Source organism: Gavia stellata, chromosome 32, assembly GCF_030936135.1.
Source record: "Gavia stellata isolate bGavSte3 chromosome 32, bGavSte3.hap2, whole genome shotgun sequence".
NCBI lineage: Eukaryota > Metazoa > Chordata > Aves > Gaviiformes > Gaviidae > Gavia > Gavia stellata.
In genome coordinates, this window is record NC_082625.1 from 5,254,161 (window position 1) to 5,280,566 (window position 26,406).

The window sequence follows — 26,406 nt, forward strand, 5'->3', positions numbered from 1 at the left end:
TGGAGACGGCGTCCGCAGGAGCAGAGCACCAAAGGGAGTGCTGGGGAGAGGGCAGGTGCCGGACACCCGCCCTGCAACACCGGGCTGCATGGATCTGAGACAGCAAGCGGGCTTTCGGCAGGGCCGTATCCCCCCTCCCCGAACACACAAGCTGCTCTGGAGCCTGACCCTTCCCTCATCCTCCCCCCCTCCTTCTGCATCAGCTCCTGTCCTGCGCATCAACTCATGACGCAAGGTCTCAGCCCACCGAGCAGGGCTGCCTCGAGCTGGTCAGACCTCCCAGGCAAATAAACTCTCCTCCCTCTCCCATGCACCCATCAAGTCCCGTCCATCCTCACCCGCCCTGACAGCTGCCATCTCCCCTTTCGCCTGGCTGGGACCCAGAGGATGCGTGGGGAGGGACGGGAGGGCATGCCGGGGCCCTGCCAACCCACCCAAGCAACAAACATAGAAAGAGATGCAAGGATGGAAAATTCCCCTTCATAATTAATAAATGAAGAATATTGTTGTTAATCGATGTAGCTGTGAAGAGAATATCGATCCCAGCCGCATGCTATTTTTTGTGCGGCTTAGATTTTTACACCTCATTTAGAGGCAGGTCTCTCTGGGGACCTCTTAACACCAAAAGATATTTGCAAGAGTCCAAAGTGAAGGGAAGAAAAGGGGGGAAAAAGATTAATTATTACCAGCGCTGGAGAATTATGTGTGTGTCCCGTTGTGGCCAACTGCAGTACTGATTTGAATATTTGATTAATAGCGAATTATAGCCGCAGTTGATAACTTATCTCCGTGCTGGCTATTTAGTAAACAAGTGGGAGCCATTAGAAACATTTTTAATATTAATCCCAGGAAATTATGTTTATGAAGGTCGTGGCTAACCCTTCCAGTGCTAGGGCTCTGCGAGGAGGTTGCTCTGCTCGCTCGCTTCATCTATCCTTGGTTGGTTTAAATCTCTCCGTGCCTCAGTTTTCCTTCTTCAAGATGAATAAATCCTGAGTTGAAAGTGGCACTGGTTAAAGCACTGAGCGAGGAGCTTTCGTTAGCACCGAACCTTTAATGAACTGCCAAGGAGATGGTTGGGGATGAGCAGTGCGAGCAGCGGGCTCAGGGGGCTGCTGGGGGGGTCCTGCAATACCTCGGCCCGAGGGTGGGTTTGCTCCAGGAGGGGTTTTATGTTGGTTCGTGGCTCCGGGATGACGCCGAGCAGGGAGCTGTGCATCCCCATGACAAACTACATGCGGTGGGGAGATGGCCGCAGCCTTCAGCACACCTGAAGTGTTAAGAACAGATCAAAGAGCTGCCGAGAGCAGCGGCATTCCTGCAAACCTGCTGCTGCCTCCCTGGCAAAAACCACATCAAAGGCAGCAAGAGGTCCCTGGGACACGGCGAGCCGCTCAGGGACAAGACAGCGGTGGATCTGCTTGTCCTGGCTTCCAGGACGTGCTCCTTCAGCAAACCGTGCCGGGTTCGTGCAGCCCATCGGCCGTGTCGTCGGGGCAGGGCCGGAGGGTAAGCAGTGGTACCCAGGGCCAGCTGGAGCAGGGATGCACGGAATCCCCGGAGATGGGAAAACAAGCCGTGAAACCTCCAGCCCTGCAGTCAGCAATCCCTCCTGCTGCAGGGCTTTAAGAGAGGGTTGGGAAGAGGAGAAAATAATTCCTAACTAACAGGAGAGCCTCCGCTGAGCAGGGCAGCATGGCTGCGCAGTGCCCGATCCTGCTGTGTGCCGGTCCTGCCAGTGCCGTCCGCCCAGGGAAGCACGGAGGAGTTTGGGGCTTGTGGGATGTTGAGAGCAGGTTTGTGAATTTGGGTCAAATTTTAGCCAAGGAGGGAGGGAAAAATGTGTGAGAAAAAAAAAAAAAGTAGAAAATGCCAAATGTTCGGCTTTCCACCGTCATAAAATGTCCCCCAAAATAAACACAGGGAGAAAAGTCACTAGACAGAGGAGGCTGAGCCTGCCTGAGGTGGAATAAACCTCGGCATTTGGGCAGGATGCAAAGAGGGAACCGGCTGGACTCTGTCGGCAGGAGGGGTGGGATTCACCTGGGCAAGGCAGGGGGAAAGCAGCAGCTCCTCGCACCAAGGCTGTTATGGGGGGGCACCTCTGTCCCACAGGGTTTTCTGGATGTGAGATGGCAAAGGGTACCCTTGCCCCAAAAAACCCCTCCAAGGTACCACTTAGGAGATAGGGAAAATAGTAAAGGGTGTGGGAATGCGTGTAGGGATAGCCACGGGAAGAGGATGGGACAAGATCTGCCGGGATGTCCCACCCCAGGCAGGGTGCTCCCAAAATGAGTCCCTGCTCCTTCCCTCCTGGCCCTGCTTCAAGGACAGATCTGTCACCTCCGTCCGCAGGACCTCGGGACAGGGGGACCGGGATGAGCTGTCAAAGCCGGGCTGCGGGAAGAGGAGCGGCGTGCCTGGGATGTGCTCCCTCCTCCACACTTCAGCAGGGCTCACGCATCCATCTCCTCCTTCGCCCGTGATAGGCCCTGGTGCTGCAGATCCATGCAGATCAATGCAAAATTAATTAGAGTAATCAACTCAGCTGTACCACAGAGATCATACAGGCAGGGTTTTAGGTGACTAATTGGTGGAAGCTGACAGCCAGTGTCCCCGGTGTCTTAGAGGTATTAACACTTTTTTCTCTGTAGATTAATTACCTTTTTCCACCTTTCACTTGATGGGTCCGTCTGTGCCGCGCTGTTTCGGGGGGAGCGGTGATGGAGGCCAGGCCTGAGGAGCATCCCACGGAGTGCGGTGCCCAGCTTTGGGAGGGGGCAGAAGCCTCGGTTTGCTTTGTGGGTGACAGCTTTGGCACCAGCAGCCCGGTTAGGGGAGGGATGGGTGTCCCTGTCCCCCCTGCTGAGCCTCCAGCCCTGTGCCATAGCAAAGTCCCCCTCGTGCATGCGTATGGCATGGGGCCACCCTCCTGCCGTGCCTCTCCCAGATGATCTGTGGCCCCTCCAACGCTGCATCCCTCCTGCTTCTGTCTGGGATAGGGGTTTGACACCACTGGCCCATCCTTCGGCAAAGGCTGGCGTCCACGCCAGAAGTCTGAGGCTATTTCACAGGTCCACGAGAAGGTTTTGCTCTACAAATACTGAGATGGGGTCTCTGTGGCAGAAACCTAATGAGACATTTGTGCTGCTGTGATCCAAGCTGGGAACAAGGCGGATGCTCTTAATAGCACGGGTAATTAATCATCACCAGTTATCTAGCGCTAGAGGTGGGTTCTCCATCACTTGGACTCTAAGTCGCCACTGGGCACCTTCCTGCTGAGTGTCCCCTGGCTCAGACGGAAATTATGGCTTGAGAGAGAGATGGACATGCGGTCCCTTGTGATGGTCCTCGTGACCTTCACATCCCTGAGCCTGGGGAGCAGTGGGAAATCTCCCCTTGGCTTTGGCAGATGATGGGAAACCACACGTGAGTAACCAAAAATATCTGCGGCCTCAGTGAAACATGTAAAAGGTGTCAGTTAGACATGGAGGAGGGTGGCAGATTCTTACTCCTGGTCCATGGTCCAGGACTGTCAGGACTGAAATGAGGGAATGGCCTCAAGTTGCACCAGGGGAGGTTCAGACTGGATATTAGGAAAAATTTCTTTACTGAGAGAGTGGTGACACACTGGAATAAGCTGCCCAGGGAAATGGTGGAGTCACCCTTCCTGAAGATATTCAAGGAATGTGTGGACGTGGCACTGTGGGACGTGGTTTAGTGGGCATGGTGGTGGTTTTTTTGGTTGATGGTTGGACTTGATGATCTTACAGGTCTTTTCCAACCTTAGTGGTTCTGTGATTCTGTGTGATTCTGTGAAAACCCAACGAGCTGAGACCTTGGGCGGCACTTGTCCCCTCAAATCATGGGAGAGGTGGCGGAGGGGACCTCCACTAGGTCAGGTCAGCAGCGGCTTTCCCCAGATAAGTCTTGGGCTTTGGCTGCCCAAAAGCAAGGTGTTAAATCCAGACTGGTCACCTCCATCACACTGCTGGCCGGCAGAGAAGGATCGCCACCTCCAGAGAGCCATTTGTCCCTTCTGACGGCTGGTGTCCGATAGCCAGGATGAATTATCCTCTCGAGGAGGCCGTGTTGCCCCAACCAGCTGCCCTGGTCACCTCGCTCTCATCCCGCTCAGGTGATGGGAGATGGATCCTGCCATCATTGATCAATCTCAGAAGCAGGTTTTATTGGTAGAGAAAACAGAGAGGAAAGCGGGAGGTGCAAGTCAGGGAAGCAAAAGCATCCCAGCCCAGGTGGTCCATCCGGGCACAAGACAAGCTCCAGTGAAATGGCACTGCTTATTTGAACAAGCAGGTAAGTGGAGTCACCAGAAGCTGTTATTTCTGTTACAGGAGCATCCCATATACCCAGGGAGAGTCAGTACTTGCTGCGAGTTGCTCAGCAGCATGGACAGACGGCCACTGCCGGCGAGCTGCGGAGCCAGTGGCCAGTTAGTGACTCTGTGATGGAGCTGACACCTGACTCCAAATCTCAGCAGCGTCAGACTTGCATCAAAATCATACAATCCTGCCTTTTTATCTACTTTTCTTACAATAAAAAAAGGAAAACCCTGTACCTTTCCTGCAAGGGAAAAGGCAGCTTTTCCAGGAAAAGTGCCTCCCTTTCCGTGTGGCTTCAGGAACCCCTCTCCAAAAATCAAACTTCCAGATGTCCTGGCTTCCCCAGGGAGGGGGTTTAAGGGTTATTAAAGGGGTTGTGCAGAGAAGGCGGCACCATGAAGCCACGTCCCACAGCAGCATGCGTGATGGACATGTATCCCCAGCAGCGGGAAGTGATGGAAATCGCTGCCCCAGGATAGGGTAGGCAGAAGGATGCTCATGCATCCGTGTTCCCCATCTTGATACCCAATTCCTGATGGCACCGGGTAAGTCGCACCACCCCAGTGAGCTCAATGCCTCCATAAGACACCGACCCACACCCCGCACCGGCTCTGGTGTTCCGAGGAGTGAAGATTTGCTCCCAGCTTGTGGCGTGAAGGTTGGTGCGAGTGCGGTGACCCTGCCGCTGCCTCCCATGCGGGCAGGGGGATGAAGGAGGGGGATTATTCACTACTCAGCTCCAAACACCGAAGCCAGCACTTTAGAGTGCTTTCATCCCTGAAAGCTTCGGCAGGGAAGAAAGGCGAATGGACTGATCCCCCAACAGCACCGTAAGTGCTTTCTTTTTTTAACAAAGCATCAGCGAGGCGGGAGGACGGGAGTGCAGGCTAAGCAGCACGACGGCCTCCGAGCAAACCCTGCACCAGTGCAAGGCGCAACCCCTCCCGCGGTGGGTTATCGGGATTTGCCCAACCTTAAAAATAAATCTTCCCCTGTTTCCTTTTATAGGGCCTTTCAAGCTGTATCCCCCAGGTCCTCGTGGAGGGTAATGAACGCGCAACGCATGGCTTAGAGCTGCTTGAATTATTCATTGAGAATAATATTTGTTGCCCTTTTCTTCTCTTGGTGAATCAATGGCGATTTATGGTAGAGGGTCCCCGTTATTGGGGGACCATTCACCGTGTGTACAGCAGCATTTGCAAAAACTGGGGTATTCGCCACCCTCTCCCTGGGCCTTAGAGCACGGAGGTCCTCACCCCAGCCGCAAGGATTTCGCTCGCCGTTGGCCAAAGTCAAGCTGGGCCTTGCCTGGGGGTGGCACAGAAGCCGAAGGGGCGGATGGTCCACAGTGGGAGGGATGACTTCAGACCACCCCAGCAACACCTGAACAGCCGGGGGGAGCACCGCATGCACGGGGACACTTATGGACACGCGTGCTCAGAGGTGACGTGGCAGAGCCCAGCATGCTCAGAGATGTCTCCTCACATCCTCGCTGGCTTAGTTAGGAAGTTGGGGTTGCCAGCCTGAGCAGGGGTTTAACTTTGTGAGAAAGCTCTTCTCGAGGAATTTAAAGCAGAGCGATGCTGCCGGCAAAGCTCCGTACACAGGGCAGCTTCTCCGGTGCTCAGGAGTCCAAGGAAACTCCTAGGAGAAGACCTGGACCCTTTTCCTATCTCTGCTGCCACCTCCAAGGTCTCAGCTTGCATTTCCTTCAGCCTGGAGTGGGGCGAGGAGAAATCTCATTCCTGCCTCCGTGAGGGTATTTAATGGTGCGTTGAGCCCTGCATCCCATCGCATCCCATGCCATCCCATTGCATCCCATGCCATCCCATTGCATCCTATCTCATTGCATCCCATCCCATCGCATCCCATCCCCAGCATCCCAGTGCCGGTCCACCCCCAGGTCACCGGAGTGGGAGATGAGGAGGGTGGACCTTGCCTTCTCAGCCCAAGCCAGAGTGAATGAACCTATTTCTTTCCGTGATTCCCAAGAGTCAGGTCTTAATTAGAAAATGAAGCCGTGGCACAATCGCAGACACGATCCCAGCTCACTAAGGGGGCAGGGGAGGTGTGCGAGGGCAGGGTGTGTTTTCCAGCTCTGGCACCTGCTGTGTCTGATAAATCCCGACCCTGCAGCTCTCTGAGATGGCTGCTCTTGAAGGGAGTTTTTCCGAAGGGCAGGGGATGGTTTTGCCTGGCAGGGTTCACATCGCACAAGTCCACGCCTCCTCTCTGTCTGGCCTGTGTAAGCACGGAGGCTAAATCCTGACTGAAATCAGCAGCTCTCCATTGACTCCCACGGCCAGTTTGCACCAGCTGATGAGCTGGAGATGTGTTTCCGAGAGCTCCTTTTGGGGGAATTGCAGTTTTAACCCAGCTGCACGCTGGGCTGAGCAATTTTGAAGGGGTTCATCCTTTCTTTCTGTTTTTCCCCCCACCAGGGATGAGGCCCCGCCAGCAGCTTTCTGGGCTAGCACTGTGAAAGCTTCACGGACAGGTCTCCTTGCAGAGCCACGGAGGAGCTTTGGGAAAATGCCTTTTCTCAGCCCCTTTTGGAATGGGAAGAGCCTTGCTTGGAGCAGAGGAACCATGCAAGGAGAGCGACTGTGGATGGCTCAGAGCTGGCAGAAGCGATGTCCTGGTTTTAAATTTAAAGAAAAGATCCGAAAGTGGACTCAGCCACCTGCGAACTGCACCCAAGACGAGGGATTTCAGATCAGCTTGTCCTTCAGCAACATCTCCTGAGATGTAAGACCTGGCTTTTGGATCTGAGATTTGGACCTGCGTCCCCTCCACCCCAAAAAATCCAGGCGGGCTTCACAAACCCCCATCCCCCAAGCCCCCACTCAGCCCCCCCAGCTCCCGACACCCAAGCAGCGGTGGGGCCAAATCTAGGGTCTCATCCTTCATCATCCACCACCTCAAAGTGACGGCAAGGGGGTGGCTTTTGCTTGTCAAGGTGGCATGGTGTCATGCAAGTGATGGCCTGGGGCTGGCCCGCAGGAAGGAGAAGAGCCCTAATGCAGTTTTGACAGCGAGGCTGTCAGTTAAGTGCTCCATGTGGATATTTCTCCCCCCTCTATTGTTTATTATTGGAAGTTACAAGTAGCTAAAGACCTCCCCAATTATCTGGGAGCCACTTAAGAGCAATTGAGCACCTGTCACCCACTGAATGGGCTGCATCGCCCTAATGACAGGAGCAGAGAAAAGATGCAGGTCAGCAGTGATGGGGGTGCTGGCGATTTACAGCTTTGCAGTGCCAGCTCCCAGCTCTGAGAGAGGAAGAAAAGCCACCCGAAGAGGCAGAAGGAGGAAAGGAGCCACGAGAAGTCTCCCCAGGGGTCCCTCATGGGATGGGTGGGTGTCGTGTCTTAACACCAGCCACCAACTGATCCCCACTCAGTCGCTCGCTCACTGCCGGCCGGTGGGGTGGGGGAGAGAATCCGAAGGGTAAAAGTGAGAAAACATGTGGGTTGAGATAATGACAGTTTAATAAGTAAAGCAAAAGGACTTCATCTGCTGCTTCCCATGGGCAGGAAGGTGTTCAGCCATCTCCAGGAAAGCAGGGCTCCATCACGCGTAACGCCTCCTTGGGAAGACAAAACGCCATCACTCCGAACACATCCCCCCTTTCCTTCTGCTTCCCCCAGCTTTATATGCTGCACATGACATCGTATGGTATGGACTATCCCTTTGGTCAGTTGGGATCAGCTGTCCCGGCTGTGTCCCCTCCCAACTTCTTGTGCACCCCCAGCCTACTCGCTGGTGGGGTGGGGTGAGAAGCAGAAGAGGCTTTGATGCTGTGTAAGCACTGCTCAGCAGTAACTAAAACATTTCTGTATTATCAACCCTGTCTTCAGCACAAATCCAAAACACAGCCCCATACTAGCTGCTGTGAAGAAAATTAACTCTAGCCCAGCCAGAACCAATACGGTGGGAGACTCGACAACCACAGCTTGAGGGTCACCCCTTGGTCCATGGAGCTCTGCAGCTCCCAGCATCCCAGGGGATGTGGAGCAGGTCATGCCATTAGCTGCTCAGTCCCGTAAATAGGAAAGAAAAAAACGTGAGGAATCATTCACTGCTCGTCAGCCAGCATAAAAAAATCATTTATCTTTGCTTTTTTTTCTGCTTTCAATGACTGGCTGCCCATGGGGGTATACAGCCCATGCTGGGGGATTTCTTTGGCTACTGGAAGGGCCGGAGGTGTTGCAAAACCCCAGACGCAGAGCCTGAACCTGCAGGATGAGCTGCAGCCTCTGGGTAGCGGGAGCGTGACTATGTTTCTCGTACGAGGCCATTTAAGACAGCTTTGCATGTGGGATCATGAAAACGATTGCTTTTGAGGGATCATTTTTATTAGATTCATTATAATTTCTATGTGATATAAACATATTAAGTGCGTCAATTGTATAGAATAGCATGAAAAATAAACACAGCCCAATACCAGCAAAATCTGACGCAATGCACCCCCATCACGAACGAGAAGGTATGTGCGTAAAACGTCACAAAAATCATATCGTAGGAGGGTGCACTCAGCTCTGTGAAACAAAGCCTGGTACCCAATCCCTAGCAAACCAAGCCTGAATCCAGCCTCTTCCCTCTGGCTGTGCCTGATGAGCAACTTCAACTGGGAATCATCTTCTCAGGAAAAACAGAGATTTTCCTCCCGAGTGGAGGAACCTGCCCATGCACAAACACCCTCTCCTGCAGGCAGCTCCAGCTCTGCATACGGCTTTTTGGATCAAGGATGTGAGAAGAGGCTGGCGGAGCCCCACCTTGTCCCCAAGGAATGATCGCCCGCACGGGGGGGCATGCAGTGGGGTGTCCCCGGGAGTGGGGGGCCAGGAGGTGCGGGATTGGGGGAGAAGGTGCCAACCTGGAAAAGTTCATCAATAGAAACATAAAATTAAAATAATTTGCGTCAATTCTGCTGAGTGGCTGTTAGGCCTAATTGTTATTGACTCGTCACTGTAATTATTAAAGCTCACACAGAGCTCAGCTGGCAAAGGAGGCGGGTTTGGGATCCCCCCACACAATGTGTTCCCCCCATGCCAGACAGGGCTGGGAGGGGGACAGCAGCGACACCGGTCCCTCTGCCGCACAGGGACACGTTAACTCCTTGGTTCTTGTAAATAGCCCCCAAGAAGTCACTATCAGAGCGAAGGGGGGATATTTTGTCCGTTTTCAGTGGGCAGGAGCGAGAGAGGGACGGCAGAAGGGAAGATGGAGAAGGGACGAACGAGGGGAAAACTGGGGGCAGATGGCAGAAATGGGAAGGGATGAGGATGTGGCTCCGGAGAGACCCCGTAGATGCTGCCAATGCTATTTGCTCGGTGCGGTGCTGGGTAATTTTCTCCCCTCCTTCCTCCGGCCTTTGTTTCTGCTGCCAGCGCAGACCCCAAGCAGCAAAGGAGCCTGATCAATAGGAACACGGTGTTTGCATGGATCATACATGCGAAGAGCACGTTCCCGGATCAATGCTGAGGTCTCACAGAAGGAGAAGAAGGGAGGGGAAAAAAAATAAAAAAACCCCTGCCAGGATGCGCATCGCCACAGGATGTACCGTTTCCATGGCGATGGGCTGCTCTCCCGCCACCCAGTCCTCTGCAGCGATGCTGGGGACCCCGCTCAGCACCCCAAGGCAAGGCAGCCATCCCGCCAGGCTCTCCATCAAGGGGTGATGGGGGTCCAGCTGCCCTCACGGCCACTGCGATGGGGGTCAGCCCGTCCGCGGTCGGCTCTGCCCGCAGGCTGGATCAGGCCCCTCACATGATGTGACGAGGGGTGCCACCACTGTATGGACAGCAGCAGAGAAAATCCTCATTCTGTTTTTATCTCCTTCCGACAGACCATAGCTGAAATCACGGCTCCCAACCGCCCGCGCGCCCATGCAGGATCCCCGGCTCCACCTCCCTACCTGCCTCCTTCCCTGGGGGCTGGGAGGAATTAATTAGATCATGTCTTTAAAGTGCTCTGGAAATGAAAAGCACTTGAGAAAAGTGGTCAGAAACCTTAACGGAGCCAGAGGTTGCCCAGCCAAGGATGGACATCCCCCGCTTTGCTTCCATGCAAGCAAAGACACCCAGGGCCACATATCCTACCAAAGCCCCCCCAAAACCGTTCCTTTGGGGCTTGCCCAGGCTGTGGGCTCCTGGGGTTTTCTCGCCCACCGTTCACGCTGGGCTTCACCTGTGGCTGGCCGCGCAGAGAGGCAGGAGGCTGTCTTTGCAGCAGAGCCAGCCAATACTTCTCAGCCAATAAAGTTATCTAAGGGTAATCATTAAGCCCTTACGAGCAATGCAGCTTGCGTGGAGCTGGGGGAGACAGTGAGTGAGATACCGCTGCAAATGTCCTTGCAGAAAGCGGCTGACCTTGGCGAGGCAGAACCGTGCAGCTGTGCCGGGCGCCAGCAGCTGGCTCCCGACCTCCTCTGAATTTGGGGATGAGCGATCGCTGCAAGACAGGTTTCCCTGCGAGGAGTAGAAGGGCTTGTGGTGGCAATTGTGGCCAAGCCATGCTTGAAGCAGTCATGTCCCTCCTGAAGCGAGGAACCGGCACAGGGTAGTGGGAGGAGGGCAGGGAGGAGCTGGTCTGAAGAGGGGCAGGCTGGAAGCACAGGGGATCACAACTGGATGAGCACTTTGAGAGGAGCTCCTGAGCATCACCAATCCATCCCTGAGGTCAAGCAGTTGTTCTCCATGAGAGTAAATCCCACCCTTGGAACCTCCAGAGCTGCTACCCAAAGCGGCTGCCCCGGGTGCTGGCAGCTTGCAGGCATAGCTGGCTTCGAAGCGTCTCTGGCAGGGTTTGCCTTAGCACCAGCTTGGCCCCTGCTATTGCTTAGAACATTTTTCTTTTAATCAGCCAGCAAGTAAATTAAAAAAGTTGGCTGTGCAGGAATTAGGCCTTTTGGCTGATAGTTTGGGAAACATCTGTCTCCATCGTCTGCAAATTAGTCTTGCACAGGAGAGTAATCAGATGGTTAATGCAGCTGCAAATGAAATCACCCATCATTAACTATTCAAACCAAGAGGTCTGTAAAGGATTGGCCCAATAAATCCCACCTGGAGTGAGGGCAGGGGGAGCTGGAGAGGGGCTGGACTCACCTCTTTAGGGCCATGAGTTGGTGATGGGGACAGGGGGACCGGGGCCACCCGGGAGCACCAAGAGCCACATTCTGAGCCTGAGGTTTTCACCAGTCTGAAAATCACATGGAGAGGGGTGGCTTTGATGAACCAAAGCCCAGCTGGTGTATTTGGAGCAAAACCAGAGATACTGGTCAAAAAATACTCATTTGGGAAGGCTGAGGGGTCAGCGAGGCCGGGTCCTAGACCCCACAGCAGGTCCCTGGGGAATGGCCTTTCAGAGTTTGCTGAAGCAGCTTCTCCCTGTCCCTGGTCCCTGTAAATGCTGCCGATCCCTCACCTCAGGGCCGGCCACGAGCACCCTGCTAGTGAGGCAGCATCACCTCCTCCTCCTTACAGCTCCCTGCCCACCCCTCACCCCATCCCGGAGCTGCAGGGCGCAGGTGGAGGAAGGGACACGTGGGGCTGGGGACGCACTGGGGACGTGCCGGGAGAAGCAAAGCCCGTTGTGGCGTCCCGGCTGGTGCAGCAGGAGAGTCGCTTGGGCCTAAAGCCTGGGTGACAGGCTGGAGTTTTGGAGCTGGGAAAACCAAGCGGAGAGGGCAAAAGGGTCTCTTCTCCTGGCTTTGGTCTCGCCAAACTCCTGGCCAGCAAGCTTCTGGGAAAGAGAGGGTAAAGAAAACCAACCAAGAAGCAACACCCCCCACAGTCATGGGAAAGGAGAAGATGCAGATGTTGCCAGCTGTGCCCTGCCTCACTGGTGGGCACCCCCATGGTTCCCCATGGGGGGGACCCTCTTGTCCCTGGCACCTGTTAGGGCTGGAAGTTCATCATCTCGATACAGAAAAACAAGGGAATTGTGTCTCTTGTTGACACTGCCACATGCACATGACAAACACGGAGACCAAGGGAGACATTTACTCCTTCGAAAGAGGTCAGCACAGAGGTTATGTAGCATCCGAGCCCCGGGGATGCCATGGGCTGCCTCTACCCACAGGGCTGCGTTTTGCCCTTAAAGAGTAATCCCTTAAAGATGACTTTACCGCCAGAGAAGGGGAGGAGATGGAGGGAGTGTGAGAGCCTGCGTGCTGGAGGAGTAAGTTCTTTGTTGCCTAGAGCTTGTTAAATCCATACATTGAAGAGAAGAATAAATAAAAAATCAAATCTCTACTTCTGAAAAGCGTTTCTGTGGGGAGCTGCTTCCCTGAATCTTCCAGACCCGGCCTCTGTCAATAAATCAATAGCTGATGCAGGTTGGCTGCAATCGGCTGCAGGAGAGCAAGCGTGTGATGGATGGACAGGAGAGAGGCGAATCTAAGAGATAGGGCAGAGGTGATGCTCACCTTGAGCTTTATTGTTTGCCACTGAAAGAGAAGGTAGTGTGGAGGCATTAACCGAAGTGCTAACAGCGGGAGCAGCAGCACAAACACCCCCCTCCCCAAAGCCCACTTCTCCTGAAGAGCCTGCTGTGTCTCTCCTCTGGCTTTTACCCTGCGTCCTGTGGTCTTCCTTGCCACGCAAATGGGTAAACCGAGGTGAGGAGAGAAGTTAAATGATGCTCCAAACGGCTGGGAAAGGAGGGATGCCCCTCGGGCCCCTGCTCAGATGTTTCTTGCGCATTAAACTTTCTGGTTTTGGCTGCAAGGGGGACCTTGTTGCTCCTGCAGGATGGAGGGAGGTGTAGGAGAAAAATGTGGGATTTTCACAGCCGATTTCCTAGTTTTCAAGCCCAGTGTCTGCTCAGCATCAGGAAGGGCGCATCTATACTGGGGAACGGAGGACTAGATCTCCTGGGTTCAGAGTTCACTTGGGGCAGCTCAGAACAAACCCAGCCCTCGCTCCCAGCCCAGCACCGAGATCAGCCCGCAGCAGCGATGGGCTTCCACGAGTCTGTCTCATGGCGAGAGGTTTTTCTTTCTGCCACCCTCCTCCTGCCCCACAGATTCACTCTTCCCTCCCCTGAAATCCAGGAGACTTTGGGACCTTCAGCATCCCTATCCCCAGGGACAGATGCTAGGGGAAAGCTGGTAAGAAATAAAGTGACACTTCTCATGCTGGAACACTTCTTACCTTCAGCTTAATGACTTATTTAGCTGAAGCTGCACTGGCCATCCCATGTAACTGTCCTCAAGGGGTTATTCCAGCCCCTCCAAACACATTTATGCTTTGGGTCTTGGCAGCCCAGCGATGGGGAGTTCCTAAACACAGGGAAACACAGAGGGAAGAGGTTTGCTCTGAGCCTGCTTATCAGAGAGATGTGAGTGTTTTTCTCATTCTTCTGTTAGGAAAACCAGAAAATAACCACTTCCCTTCTTCTCCAGGCTGCTCACATCATCTTTAGGGCTCCTCATACACCCCTTAACATCCCCGCATGTGGGTACCAGCCCATCCCACTCTCAGTGCCTCTTCTTGCTCAGCTGCCAGAGCAGGAGGGGACAAGAGTATCGAATATAGATTGACACAGGACTATAATGATGTGTTCTGATTTCTCCTCTGTCCCTCTCTTAATCATCGCTAACATCCGATTTGCCTTTTTGACTGCAGCTGAACATTGAGCTGACATTTCCAGAGAACTACCCACATTAACTCCAAGAGCTCTTCCCTGAGCAGTAATAGCTAATTTGGAGCCCATCGCGGTGTATAGGTAGTTAGGGTTGTTTTCCTCATGTGCATGACTTTGCATTTATCAACATTGTATTTTATCCACCCTTTTATTGCCCAGTCTCCTCGTGTCCTTAGATCCTTCTGCAAACTTTCCCAGTCAGTCCTTGTGTCAATGACCCTGAAAATTTCTGCCTCCCCACCAAGCCTTATCGCTTTATATTCTGCTTTTTCCCAGATTATTTAAGAGCGTGTGGATCAGAGTGGGTCCCGGCACCGATCCCTGTGGACCTTACATGGAAGTCCTCCATGAGGGTCCCTCTCAGGCTGAAGTAATTATATCCAGGCTCTGCCTGGCCATGTTTCTGGTCCCAGGTTCTCTAGGAGAAGCAGATCTACTTCATTGCATAAGAAGGGAGCTAATTTTGGAGAACACGGAAGTGAACAGCAACAGATCCCATAAAACAATCTGGAACCTTGAGGAAGGTCCATCACCCAGGCACAAGGCTTCTGCCTGTGTAGATGTTGTCTTCAAGCCCTTGTTGCTGTCCTGCATGGGCGTGTCCATCCTGAGGTCTGTCTATCCAGTTAATCCATCCCATGGGCTAGGATCCCACGTGAGCAATACTGGCCTGGGAACATGCAGAGCAGGATTTTCTCCTGGGATGTCTTCAGGGCCCTTGATCCTGGTGATCTCCAGGAGCACCTGGAGGCAATGAAGCCCAGATCCTGGGGATTGGGTCAGCTGGGGAACAGCATAGGGCACCGACCCCAGCAAGGGTGCTCAGGGCACCTGCTCCTTGGGCAGGGGATTCAGAGCTGCCCTTTCGCTCGTCACCCACCCCATCTTCCCTGGCACAAGTCTTCATCCTCTCCTCACTACTCGGAGGTTTGTAACAGCAGGATGGAGCAGCCAGGCTGACGGTCAGCCTGTGCTTTGTAGGCAAAGGCAAATACCTTCCTAATCCAGGCACCTTTTCCCCAAAGAGGGATCCAATTGCTCTCACAGGGTCTATATATAGAGAGGAGAGGACTGAGATCTGTACCCCTACTCATCCCATGAATGAAGGCATCCCATTTAATCTCCATTCATGACCAAGTCATGGAGATGCTGCATCACCTCCCCTTGGCTTTCAGCCACGCTGTGTCCTGAAGGATGCAGCAGCCCTCACAACCATACCAATTTGCCCAGTAACCTTTGCCATATACCTCCCTGTGTGCCCCTCGTCATGGGGACAAGCAGGGGAATCCACCTTGGAGCGCTTTGCTTTGTTTCTCCCTCCAACTCAATCTTGGTTTCATTCAAAACAGCTTGGAAAATAATAGCCAAAAATAAACCAGGCTGCCAGGGTAGGCTGAAGGGAGAGGACTGTGCCCACTGCTATGGCAACTGCAATCACTCCCTGCCCTGCTGCGGGAGGCAGAGCTGCTGATTTGTCCTTATTTCTGAGAAGATTGTCTCAGCCCCAGCCCAAGGCATGCACCGAGGCAGTCTCTCCTTGGGTGGGCAAACTGGCATCTTACCCACAGGCAGCAGAGCGAGCCCCGGGCACTGCTGGCAGGGCGAGAGGCAGCCAGAAGCAAGTCAAATCTAGTGGTGACAAGGTTTTGGAGCTGGGTGGAAAGGAGCAGAGTTATGGTTTCGGTGCTGGGTCTCCCCCTTGGTCCCTGCAAAGGCCTCACGTGCACGGGCACAAGAAGGCAGAGATCCCGGCGTGCCTAAAAATAAACCAAAGGCAGGCAAAGAGTGCTCTTAGGGCGAAGGCATGGGCTGGATGCAAGTAGATGAGATGTTTAAAAGGTTTGAAAGCAAACCTAGACCAGATCAAAAAGACAGCCACTCCATGGCGTAAAAACACCCCAGGCTTCTCCAGATCACTTCAGCCTCCTCAAGGAGATTGTTGATTGAGACTGAAGATGAGATGGGTGAGATTTGGTCTGTCCAGCCACCCTGCCTCGCACACAGGCAGTCATGACTCCTTTGGGTCCTTGGGCAGCCCCAGCCCCACCTCCTTGAGACCCTGGGGGAGCCCAGACCTTGCTCACAAGCTCCCTCCCAGAACTGGATAAGCAGATTTTTTTTGGTGCTGTTTGTGGGTTTCATGCTGTGGCTGCCTTGCTAGGATCACCCTGGACTTTTAGCCAAATTCCTTCCTTTTGTGGTTATCTGAAATACCCCTGCAAACTAGCACCTGCACTTGAGGACTCTGTTGGCTTTTTCCAACCTGTCATTTATTGCTGAAGACAGAATTTCAACAGGTTTTAAGATCAAGTTATGCAGAGGCCACATTTTTTGGGTCACACTCTGCTTAGGATTTTTGCAGATTTTTCCCTTAGGATCATTTGCAGATGACACCAAGTTGGGCGGGAGTGTTGATCTGCTCGAGGGTTGGAAGGCTCTGCAGAGGGATCTGGACAGGCTGGATGGATGGGCCCAGGCCAATTGTATGAGGTTCAACAAGGCCAAGTGCCGGGTCCTGCACTTGGGTCACAACAACCCCGTGTAACGCTCCAGGCTTGGGGAGGAGTGGCTGGAAAGCTGCCCCGCAGAAAAGGACCTGGGGGTGTTGGTTGACAGCCGGCTGAATATGAGCCAGCAGTGTGCCCAGGTGGCCAAGAAGGCCAACGGCATCCTGGCCTGTATCAGAAATGGTGTGGCCAGCAGGAGTAGGGAGGGGATCGTGCCCCTGTACTCGGCACTGGTGAGGCCACACCTCGAATACTGTGTTCAGTTTTGGGCCCCTCACTCCAAGAAGGACATTGAGGTGCTGGAGCGTGTCCAGAGAAGGGCGACGGAGCTGGTGAGGGGTCTGGAGCACAAGTCTGATGAGGAGCGGCTGAGGGAGCTGGGGGTGTTCAGTCTGGAGAAGAGGAGGCTGAGGGGAGACCTCATCGCTCTCTACAACTGCCTGAAAGGGGGTTGTGGTGAGGTGGGTGTTGGTCTCTTCTCCCATGTAACAAGCGATAGAACGAGAGGAAACGGCCTCAAGTTGTGCCAGGGGAGGTTTAGACTGGATATTGGGAAAAATTTCTTTCCTGAGAGAGTGGTGAAGCACTGGAAGAGGCTGCCCAGGGGGGTGGTGGAGTCACCATCCCTGGAGGTGTTCAAGGAACGTGTGGACATGGCACTGCGGGACATGGTTTAGTGGGCATGGTGGGGTTGGGGTGATGGTTGGACTTGATGATCTAAAGGGTCTTTTCCAACCGTAGTGATTCTGTGATTCTGCGATCCTTTGAAGCAGACAAGCCAGGTTCAGCCCTTCTGCTGAGGACCAGGGTCACCAGCCCAGCACAGCGGGGCTGAGTGGGAGCAGCAAACCTCCACAGGGCTGCCCCAGAGTAATGAGAAATAAAATCTTCAGCCTTTTGATTTTTTTTCCTGAACTAGAACTTTTCAACATCTATGAAATAACACTGGGGAAGATACAATTAGACTAAAATCTAGTAACTTCTTAACTTACTCAGAAACATTATAAGTATCTTAAACATGGAAATTAAGTATCATTTGAAACATCCTGTGTTGGCAGGTCAAAGTATTTAATTTCAGCTTTTAAATGGCATTTCCTTCCGGAGCTTTCCCCTGTACACTTCATTCAGCTGAAGTCAACACTGCTCATTGTATTTGTCTGATGAAGGAGTCGCCACTGCACAGGTTCCTAAGCTGTTTCTGCTCATCTTTTCTTTGATTTTTACAACAGCTTTCCTCAAACGGAGCAGCCGGGCTCCTGCCTCACCGGCTACTTAAAGCATGAGGTCCTGAGTGCCCGGCACACTTCCCCAGCTGGATTTCTCCCTGGCCTGTCACCCTGCGCCCTGATATTGCCTAAGCACCGAGGCTTTAATTAAGAGCCAAGCAGAACGCCACATGCTCCCAATTTGAGGACTGGAGACTAATTCAGAGGCAACAACCTAATTCAGAGGCAACAGACTAATTCACCCCAAACTCCGCAGCCTGAGGAAGGGCTGTATTGCAGAGCCAGGGCTCAAATCTCCTCGATCTCCGGAATTTGCCCAGTGCAGCCCCAATATTCAGGCTGGTAGCGGCTGCGGGAGCCCTTGCTCTTGGCAGAGGGGGATTTTGAGGGCTCTGCACTGCGCTGGTGTCACCGGTGCCCCACAGCCCTGCCGGGTGCAGCCCCCCAGCCTGGCTGGGGCCGGCTGCACAAGCCTCAGAAAGAAGGAGAAGCGCTAGAAAGAGAATTTGTCTTTTTCACAGCCATGGAGACTCTGGTGCCTCGCAGCTCCTGGGGAGGAATTGCCTTTTGCTTCTCCCAAAGGAGGCCCAGCAGAGCCCTGGGAAGGTTCGGCCTTCTTCTCCCTGCGGAGCCACAGCATCCCTAAGAAGGGCCGTGGTGATGGCCTTGTGCACCCGCCGAGGTGGGCCTGGATTGGTCAGAGCTGAGGCGGGACGTGGGACAGGATTGGTGGGGAAGGCAAGCCTCGCCGGTCAGAAGCAGGACTGGGATTGGGCCGGAGCCAAGCCGCAGCGCGGGATTGGTGGGGAAGGCCAGTGCCTGGGTCTGACAGAGGGAGGGTGACCTGGGACTGGGAGTTGTGTCCCGGTGTCCCTCCACGGCCCTCTCTGGTCTCCTTGGCCGTGCTGAGGGTCCTCAGGGTCTCCAGCCATCTCCCCAGGGCTCAACCATACATCCTGGCTGCCCTCCTCTGTACGGGGCCATAGCCCTTCCCTGGCATCCCTTATGCTGAGAGAGCAAGAGGGACAGTGGGGTCACTGGGGGTGTTGGTCTCTTCTCCCAAGTGATAAGCGATAGGACAAGAGGAAACAGCCTCAAGTTGCGCCAGGGAGGTTCAGGCTGGATATTAGGAAAAATGTCTTTCCTAAGAGAGTGGTGAAGCACTGGAAGAGGCTGTCCAGGGAGGTGGTGGCGTCACCATCGCTGGAGGTGTTCAAGGAACGTGTGGACGTGGCACTGCGGGACATGGTTTAGTGGGCATGGTGGGGTTGGGTTGGTGGTTGGACTTGATGGTCTTACAGGTCTTTTCCAACCGTAGTGGTTCTGTGATGCTGGGATTCTGTGCTGACCTCAGGTGAACTGCACCCTTGTGTCTTGGGCCAGGATGCAGCCTGTGGTGCCTGGAGACCCAATGGTGCCTGAGAACCCACCGGCAGCTGGTTTGACCGGAGGAAGGGTTGTCCTTGGGGAGATCCTTACCCTGCAACGCCCAAGGCAGCTGGTACTGATGTGCCTGCAGAGATGCAGGTTGGACTCGACGACCTTAAAGGCCTGTTCTGACCTAAATGATTCTATGATTCTAAATGACTCTATGCCCACATGGGTGGCTATCCTGCAATAGCCTCATGCACAACTGTCCCACGTTGCTCAGCACCACCAGGCCTGGGCAAGCACGCATGGCACACCATGCCATGGATGTCAGCACACACACTTTTTTTCCTTGCAACTGCAATAGCAAAGCAGTGGCAGGGAGTTGGGGGGGAGAATGGGCTTTTTTGTCCTCTTTTTATCCTTGCACTGACATCCCCTGGGTCAAGACTGGCTCCACCACGGGACCAACACTGCCCCAGTCCTCCCGAGCCATGCCCTGGACCCAGACAAAGTCCCCACCACCGTCACCTCCTCCCAGCCGTCGCCAGCTGCAGCAGAAAATCCCCGGTGTCCCCGCTTTGGCCGGGCTCCGCTGCCTTCCCTGGCTCCCGGTACAGTATCTGCCGGCCCCCTCCCTGCTCCTTGGGCTTTGTCAAAGCACATTTCCCAATTAGAGGATAAAAATATTCCATTCCTGACTCCGTGCGCTATCGATTTTGCCTGTAGCTGTGGAGGGGGCGAGGGCGGGCGCGCGCGGGGTAGGGAGAGGTGAAGGGCTGTAGGCACGAAGTGCAGCTGCCTCCCCCCCTACCCCTTTATTATTATTGTTATTATTCATCACTGTGAAAAGCACCTAGCAGGACTGGTTAGCTCAGCTGACCACTGATAGAGAACAGGGGATCGATACTTAATTGACACAGGCTGGGCAGCCGGAGCAGGGATTGGAGATGGGGGGAGGCTGCTGGGAGGAGGGAGGGGAAGAGGAGAGAAGGAACAAAAGCCAGGGGAAGGGAGGAGAGGCAGGGAGAGGGTGGGAGGAGCGGAAAAATAATGAAGGAAGAGGCAGAGAGGAGAGGACGGAAGAGGAGGTGGGAGGACAAAGCCCCGTGGAGCTCAGCTCACCCAGTGGGAGCTCTGTGGGTGGGTGCTGTGCCGGCATGTGGCCCCGGACGCCTTGCGTGCCGCAAGGTGTGACGGGATGGGAGAGGCAATGGTGTGGCAGGGACCTCCCGGCGCCTATGTGAATATCTAAATCCTCTTTTGAATGCAAGGTGTGGACTCCGTCACTGCTGCAGGTGTGCGTGCACCTTCGGCATCACAGCAACAGCAAAACGCCCTGGGCCAGCACTGCTGAATTGTCCCTCCTTGCCCACTGTGGCCAGGAGTGTGAGAAGTAATGAACATTGCTCTGCTGTCAAAAATAGCCCAGCAAGACCCAAACAGCATGCAGGAAATAATCTGCTGTCCTCGGATCTTCTTTTCCACCACCTCGTGGTGTAACTCCACCCCCTTCTGCTGGCAGGAGCCATCCCTCCTTTAGCATCACAGCCTGTCCCACACGGCTGGTGGCATATCTACCTAAGCAGTAGATATGGTCTAAACTCCCCAAATCCCAGTTTTCCTACCTCTAGATATTGCCTCCCAGAGCTGTTGGGAAAATGAGTAAGTTTGAGTGAGGCTCATCTCATGAGGACTCGTTTTCGCTCATATTGGCCATCTGGGTCCTCTCTCTGCCCAGTGATGCCCTGCCGTGGAGGCAAGTTCAAGCACGTATGGTGGCAATGACAGGGACAAGCGCAGCTCAAGGAGTGGGGTCTCACTAAGGACTGATGTGTCACCTGGTGGCCCTGCTCATTCCCATCCCTCGAGGTGAGGAGCTAGTCCTGAGTGCTCAACAGAGCCTGCAATGCCCTGTTTTTGGGGAAATGCCCTGCTTTTTGGGGAAAAGCCCTGACTAGGTTGGAGAGTGCACAGGAGCCAGGCGAGGTGCCAGACCTGGCAGTCACCCGCTCGCTTGACTCAGCTCTAGTGAGGTCCCCGCTGGAGCAGCTCATCTGGGCTGGGCGCCAGATTTAAAAGGAAAATGTAGACAACCTGAAGAGCCATGGAGGGGAGGAACAAGAATAAGATGTTTGGGAGACGTGGCCTTTGAGGAAGAGTAGAAGGCAGTGAGTTCATGTACTCCAGAAGGGAAAAGACATCAGCAGCCAAGCCTAGTAGGACAGGACACTGGCTGGTTTCTTCTCTGTCTCTGTTGAGGGGAGGACAGGAGAAACCATGTAAGGTTGAAGATAGGCTCCCAGGTTGGAGCCACTTTCTCTCTGAGGATTTTGGTGGCCGGTGGTGGCACCAAACATGATTGTTACAGAGGTCTGGGGGAGAACAAGGTGGATATTCCTGTAGAACTCCAAGAGACACTGCCTGTGGTGTGGAGGTCTGGCAAAGGGAACTTTGACCAGAAGAACAGAAAATTGCTGAACTTCTGCAGGACTTGGCTGCTCCAGATAACTGGGCAAGACACACTTGGGGCTTCTTGCTGGACTAGGAAGGGAAGAGCTGAAACACGCCTTGACCTTCAAAGTCCTTCAGCTGCCAACAGCGTGGGCTGCTCTTCATTCTGGGCTGAGCTGGGCTCTCGCCCCTAGAGAGAGAGACAGCAGGAATCCTTTCTTGAGCAGAGGGCTCTTTCCCCCTGTTTGTAGAATAAGAGGGATGACCTTTCCCAAACTAGAAGTTCACTTTTCTTTCTCTTTCACTTTCCTCTGGACAATTCCAATTCTCCCACCCATGACCTTCAAGAGGACACCCATGCACAGAAAGCCCTCCAGGCTCTTTATTCTGCCAACCTTCACCAGCAGCTCATGCAAACAACCCAACCAGCCAGGGAGAGGCCAGCTGGCCGCGGGCAGAGCCCAACGGAGCCTTTGGCTGCTTCTCAGTCAACGGGAAGGAGAAGAACCTTCTGGGCACCTTGCCCTGCTCCAGAGTGTTCAACCTACAGAGAATGTACCAGCCTGGAGACACACATCTGCCGCTTGGTCCTGGGAGCTATCTGGATGGGAAACGTTCAGATCCTCTTCCTATCCACACAGCCAACCGCCCGCAGACGGGAAAGGCAGATACATTCAGCTTCTCTTGGCACCAGCCAAAAAGAGCATTGAAGGGAGGGATGGGGTGGTGGGAAAACAGCACTTTGATTTTATTTGTTCTTTTTATGGACTCTTAAAGGTACAGGCTGGCATTTGATCCTTGTTAAGGCATGGGGCCCAACAGGCCATGGCACGGGGAACCTCGACCCAGGGCCTGTCCCATCACTCTTGATCTACAACATGTCAGCCTTAAAAGGATCCTCTCTGTCTCCTTAAACAATATATTACTGCTGTCCATCGTTCCCATTAATGCATAAAAAATCATTAGGTATTTCTATGGAGACCCATCGCCATAAACACAGGCTTCCAAATGCACTCCGGCATTAAGCGGCCAAAGTAAACTGAAGGCGATTTCTGTGGTAATACCCTCTCATCACGCATCCCCATCCCAGCCCTCCCCCGTCCCCCGCCGTCTCTCTTCCCTCGATCAATTTTATGGTGCTTGCCTGGGGTTCATTAATGTTTCCGGAATCTCTCTCTACCCTGTTTAAAAATTCTTAATTAAGCAAGGTTTTTTTGTTTACACTTGAACTAATTACACTTTTAAACCCGACAATAAAACATCAGCTCTGGGCCATTAGGGCCCGCCGCGGCCAGGCAATTCAGGAACTGCCACGCTTTGCAAGGAGATAGGAAGGCCGGAGATGCAGCCGTTCTGCCTAGCTTCAGTCAAGAGGACGCCAGGATCTTCACCTGGTACGTGGAGATGGGGGCCAAGGGTTCGAGCAGCCAGATGTCCCCTTTAGCTCTTCCTTGTTTCCTCCGGATGCGCCTCCCCCAGATAAGGGCTGGCAGAGCGGCTAGATGCGGATGTGCCCTCTCCCAACGCTCATCATTGTTTGCCACGCATGGGTTCTCCACGCAATCGCCCCCCCTTTCTCCAGCGGCACATTGGCATAGTGGGGCCCAAGGGTAATGAATGGTGGAGGCAATGGAGACCTGGAGAATGGGCCTACATGGAGGATGTAGGCCTGGGATGTCAGTGGTTGGGTCGTCTCCAACAGGCCAGGCTTGAGTGCTTGTCTGTACCAAAGAAGATGCTCTCCCAGGTGGCTAAGGAGCAGAAGGGATGGAGCAGAACCTCTGGGACACGTCTGTCTCCATCCGCAAGGGAATGTGCCACAGCCTAGTGGTGGGAGCACCACATCTCAGGAGCTTGGACTCAGCTTCTCACCGCTGCAGGAAACTGTTTCTTCCTGGCCTTTGTCTGCCTTGGGCTTTTCATGTCCATCCTTGGGGACAGGAGCTGCTGCTGTGGTGCTGAGTCCTTGGGGTGTTGGTACCAGGCTGGTGCTGGTGAAGACCCTTTAAGCAAGAGGTGGTGCAGCTGATGGTGGACACAGTGTCACCGGTGACAGAGAATTGCCCACCACTGCCATGCGAATGCTCGAAAGTCCTCATAAGCACAGCATTAAGGGACATCCAGAAGCTGTTCTGCTCCATTCAGGACCAGGAGATACAGGTCATTAGTTCATCTTCCACCATAGTGGTGGCTCTCCAGACACCAGCTCCAAACTGGTATTTCCTGCCTTCTTTCTGGCCCATGTAGAAATAACCTCCCTTACATCAGGAAAGCACATGGGGCATGATGAAGATGGGACTGGGGCTAGGGTTGTTGAGAGCCTTTCGGTTGTGTCTGCAGCAGCAATACAGAGGGGAGGATGGCAGGACAAGGCAGGGTGCTGGTACCTGCACGTTGACAGGTCTTGGGGGACTCAGGTTTCTGTGTGAGGCTCTTGATGCTCAATGGCAGAGGGGTGGCCATCCTACATATTCCAGCCAGCTAGGCAGCCTCTCTCAGGTCCTCAAGGGACCCACCAAGAGGAGAGGGGGGAAACCAGGTCCTGATGGCCCCGCCTTTCACAGAATCACAGGGTGACAGGGGTTGGAAGGGACCTCTGGAGATCATCTCGTCCAACCCCCCCACCAGAGCAGGTTCACCCAGAGCAGATTGCACAGGAATGTGTCCAGGTGAGTTTTGAATATCTCCAGAGAAGGAGACTCCACAACCTCTCTGGGCAGCCTGTTCCAGTGCTCTGCCACCCTCAAAGGAAAGAAGTTCCTCCTCATGTTTAGATGGAACTTCCTAGGACCAAGTTTGTGCCCGTTACCTCTCGTCCTGTCACTGGGCACCACTGAAAAAAGACTGGCCCCATCCTCCTGGCACCCACCCCTGAAGTATTTATAAGCATTAATAAGATCCCCCCTCAGTCTTCTCTTCTGCAGACCAAAAAGACCCAAGTCCTTCAGCCTGTCCTCATACGAAAGATGTTCCAGTCTCCTAATCATCTTTGCAGCCCTTTGCTGTACCGTCTCCAGCAGCTCCCTGTCCTTCTTGAACCGGGGAGCCCAGAAGTGTACTTCAGATGGGGCCTCACCAGGGCAGGGTAGAGGGGGAGGATAACCTCCCTCGCCCTGCTAGCCACACTCTTCTTGATGCACCCCGGGATGCCATCGGCCTTCTTGGCCACAAAGGCACATTGCTGGCTTTCATCAAATGCTTTTCTGAAACCCTCGCCAGAGCAGAAAACCAGAGCTCCAGGGCTCCCTCTGCAAAAGGCAGCGTGGCGTTTGAGCCCAATGGGACATTTTCTCTTACGCATCCAGCCAGGACCGGAGAGGACTTTTGCAATGCAATAAACACCCTGAGCAAGAGCAAATGCTCCCGTTCAGTCCTACAACCTGCTCCCCCCATCACTTCATCCCAAAAGGCTGCCCACCTCATGTCTGCCTTTTGGAAACCCCTTTCCCTGGAAGTTACGAGCAGGGAGCTTGGGAAAAGCATCTCTCCTTGCCCTGTTGTTTCTTCTTTGGAGCCTTCCCAGGTGAATCAGAGCAGCATTCAAGCCACCTCCAAAGCCCTCTGTCATCCGTTCCTCTTTGAGGCAGGCGGGCTGTGGAGCGAGCTCCTCCCTAGCGCAGAGTTTGCACGCAGAAACACGTTTGTGCAGACCTGGGCTGTGCTCAGACTCGCACAGGTCTCCTGGGCAGTGCCAGCGCTGGGGCAAGGGAGTTGCAAAGACCCTTGTCGAGATCCCTGCCAACTGACCTGCTTGACAAACTCACTCACATGCTGAGAAACGAGGTGTCAAAGACATTTTTTCCCGTAAAGAATGATGAAAAAAAATAAAATTCCATATACAAAGCTTTTAGTGGGAAATGTTGCATTTTCAACTTAAAAAAAACCCCAGACACACAAAGGTCTTTGAGAGCCTAACTCTTAAAGACACCAGTGGATTTGCTAGGAAAGGAGGGAGCAAGAAAGGACTGAAATTGTCTGTTCCAACATACAGATCTTTCCTTTCTCCTCTCCTATTTGAAGCGGAAAATTTCTCGTTTTGGAAGAAAACCTGAAGCAAAACCTGAGCAAACAGTTGATTCCTTCCCCACAATCGCTGCTGCCCACGTGAGCTCTCAGACCTCCTCCTGGGCAGGAGCAGGCTAGTGAGGCGGCAGCAGTGAGGCGATCACTGTCTCACCTGTAAATCCCTCTGACTTTTGCATTATTTTATTCATTCTAGATTCAGCCTGCTTGGTGTCGGCTCCTGGCACATGTAAAACCTGTCCGGACCTCACTGGAGCCATCCCGGCCAGCCCCAGTGAACCGCACTTTGGCTCACAGCCGCCGGCCCAGGAATCCCCTGGGAATACTCCTGGGAGGATTTTGTCCCTGCACAGCAGAGTCCCACCTTGCCCTCAACACAGGTTATAAGGAAGGAAAGTGCATTGTCCTCCTGGGCCATAAGGGAAACTGAGGCACGGAGCAGGACACCAGCTCCCCAGGATTTGCAAAGCCATGGCACCAGTCCGGGGGGTGCACCCACTCCTCGCCCTACGGCCCCCCTGCACACAGCAGCCGGAGCTGAGACCCGGCAGGCTCGGTTCATGCAGCAGCAGCACAGGCAGTCACTGCTCTGTCGCACAACCATGCCAGCGACGGAGGGATAAAGCCACCCCAGACTGCCACCGCACCCCACCGGAGGGATCAGGAGGGGAGCGTGAGGCTGCTGCGAGGAGGATGAGGAGGGAGAGGAGGGAGGAGTGGAGGGAGACAGGGAGTGGGTTTCCAGCAGGGTCCCTGTCGAGGTGACTGACTCAGGTTGCATCAATCCTGGTATTTGTATTTGCTGCGCAGGGGAGGGGGAGAAAAGCTTGGGGT

The 26,406-nt window shown here is 53.9% G+C and overlaps 1 protein-coding gene across 1 annotated transcript in view; it reads right to left on the minus strand.

Annotated features, from left to right (window-relative positions):
- LOC132319851 (hepatocyte nuclear factor 6-like) overlaps positions 1-26,406 on the minus strand; it is a 62,363-nt gene that overhangs the window by 16,190 nt on the left and 19,767 nt on the right. The gene's annotated exons all lie outside the window — the stretch shown is intronic.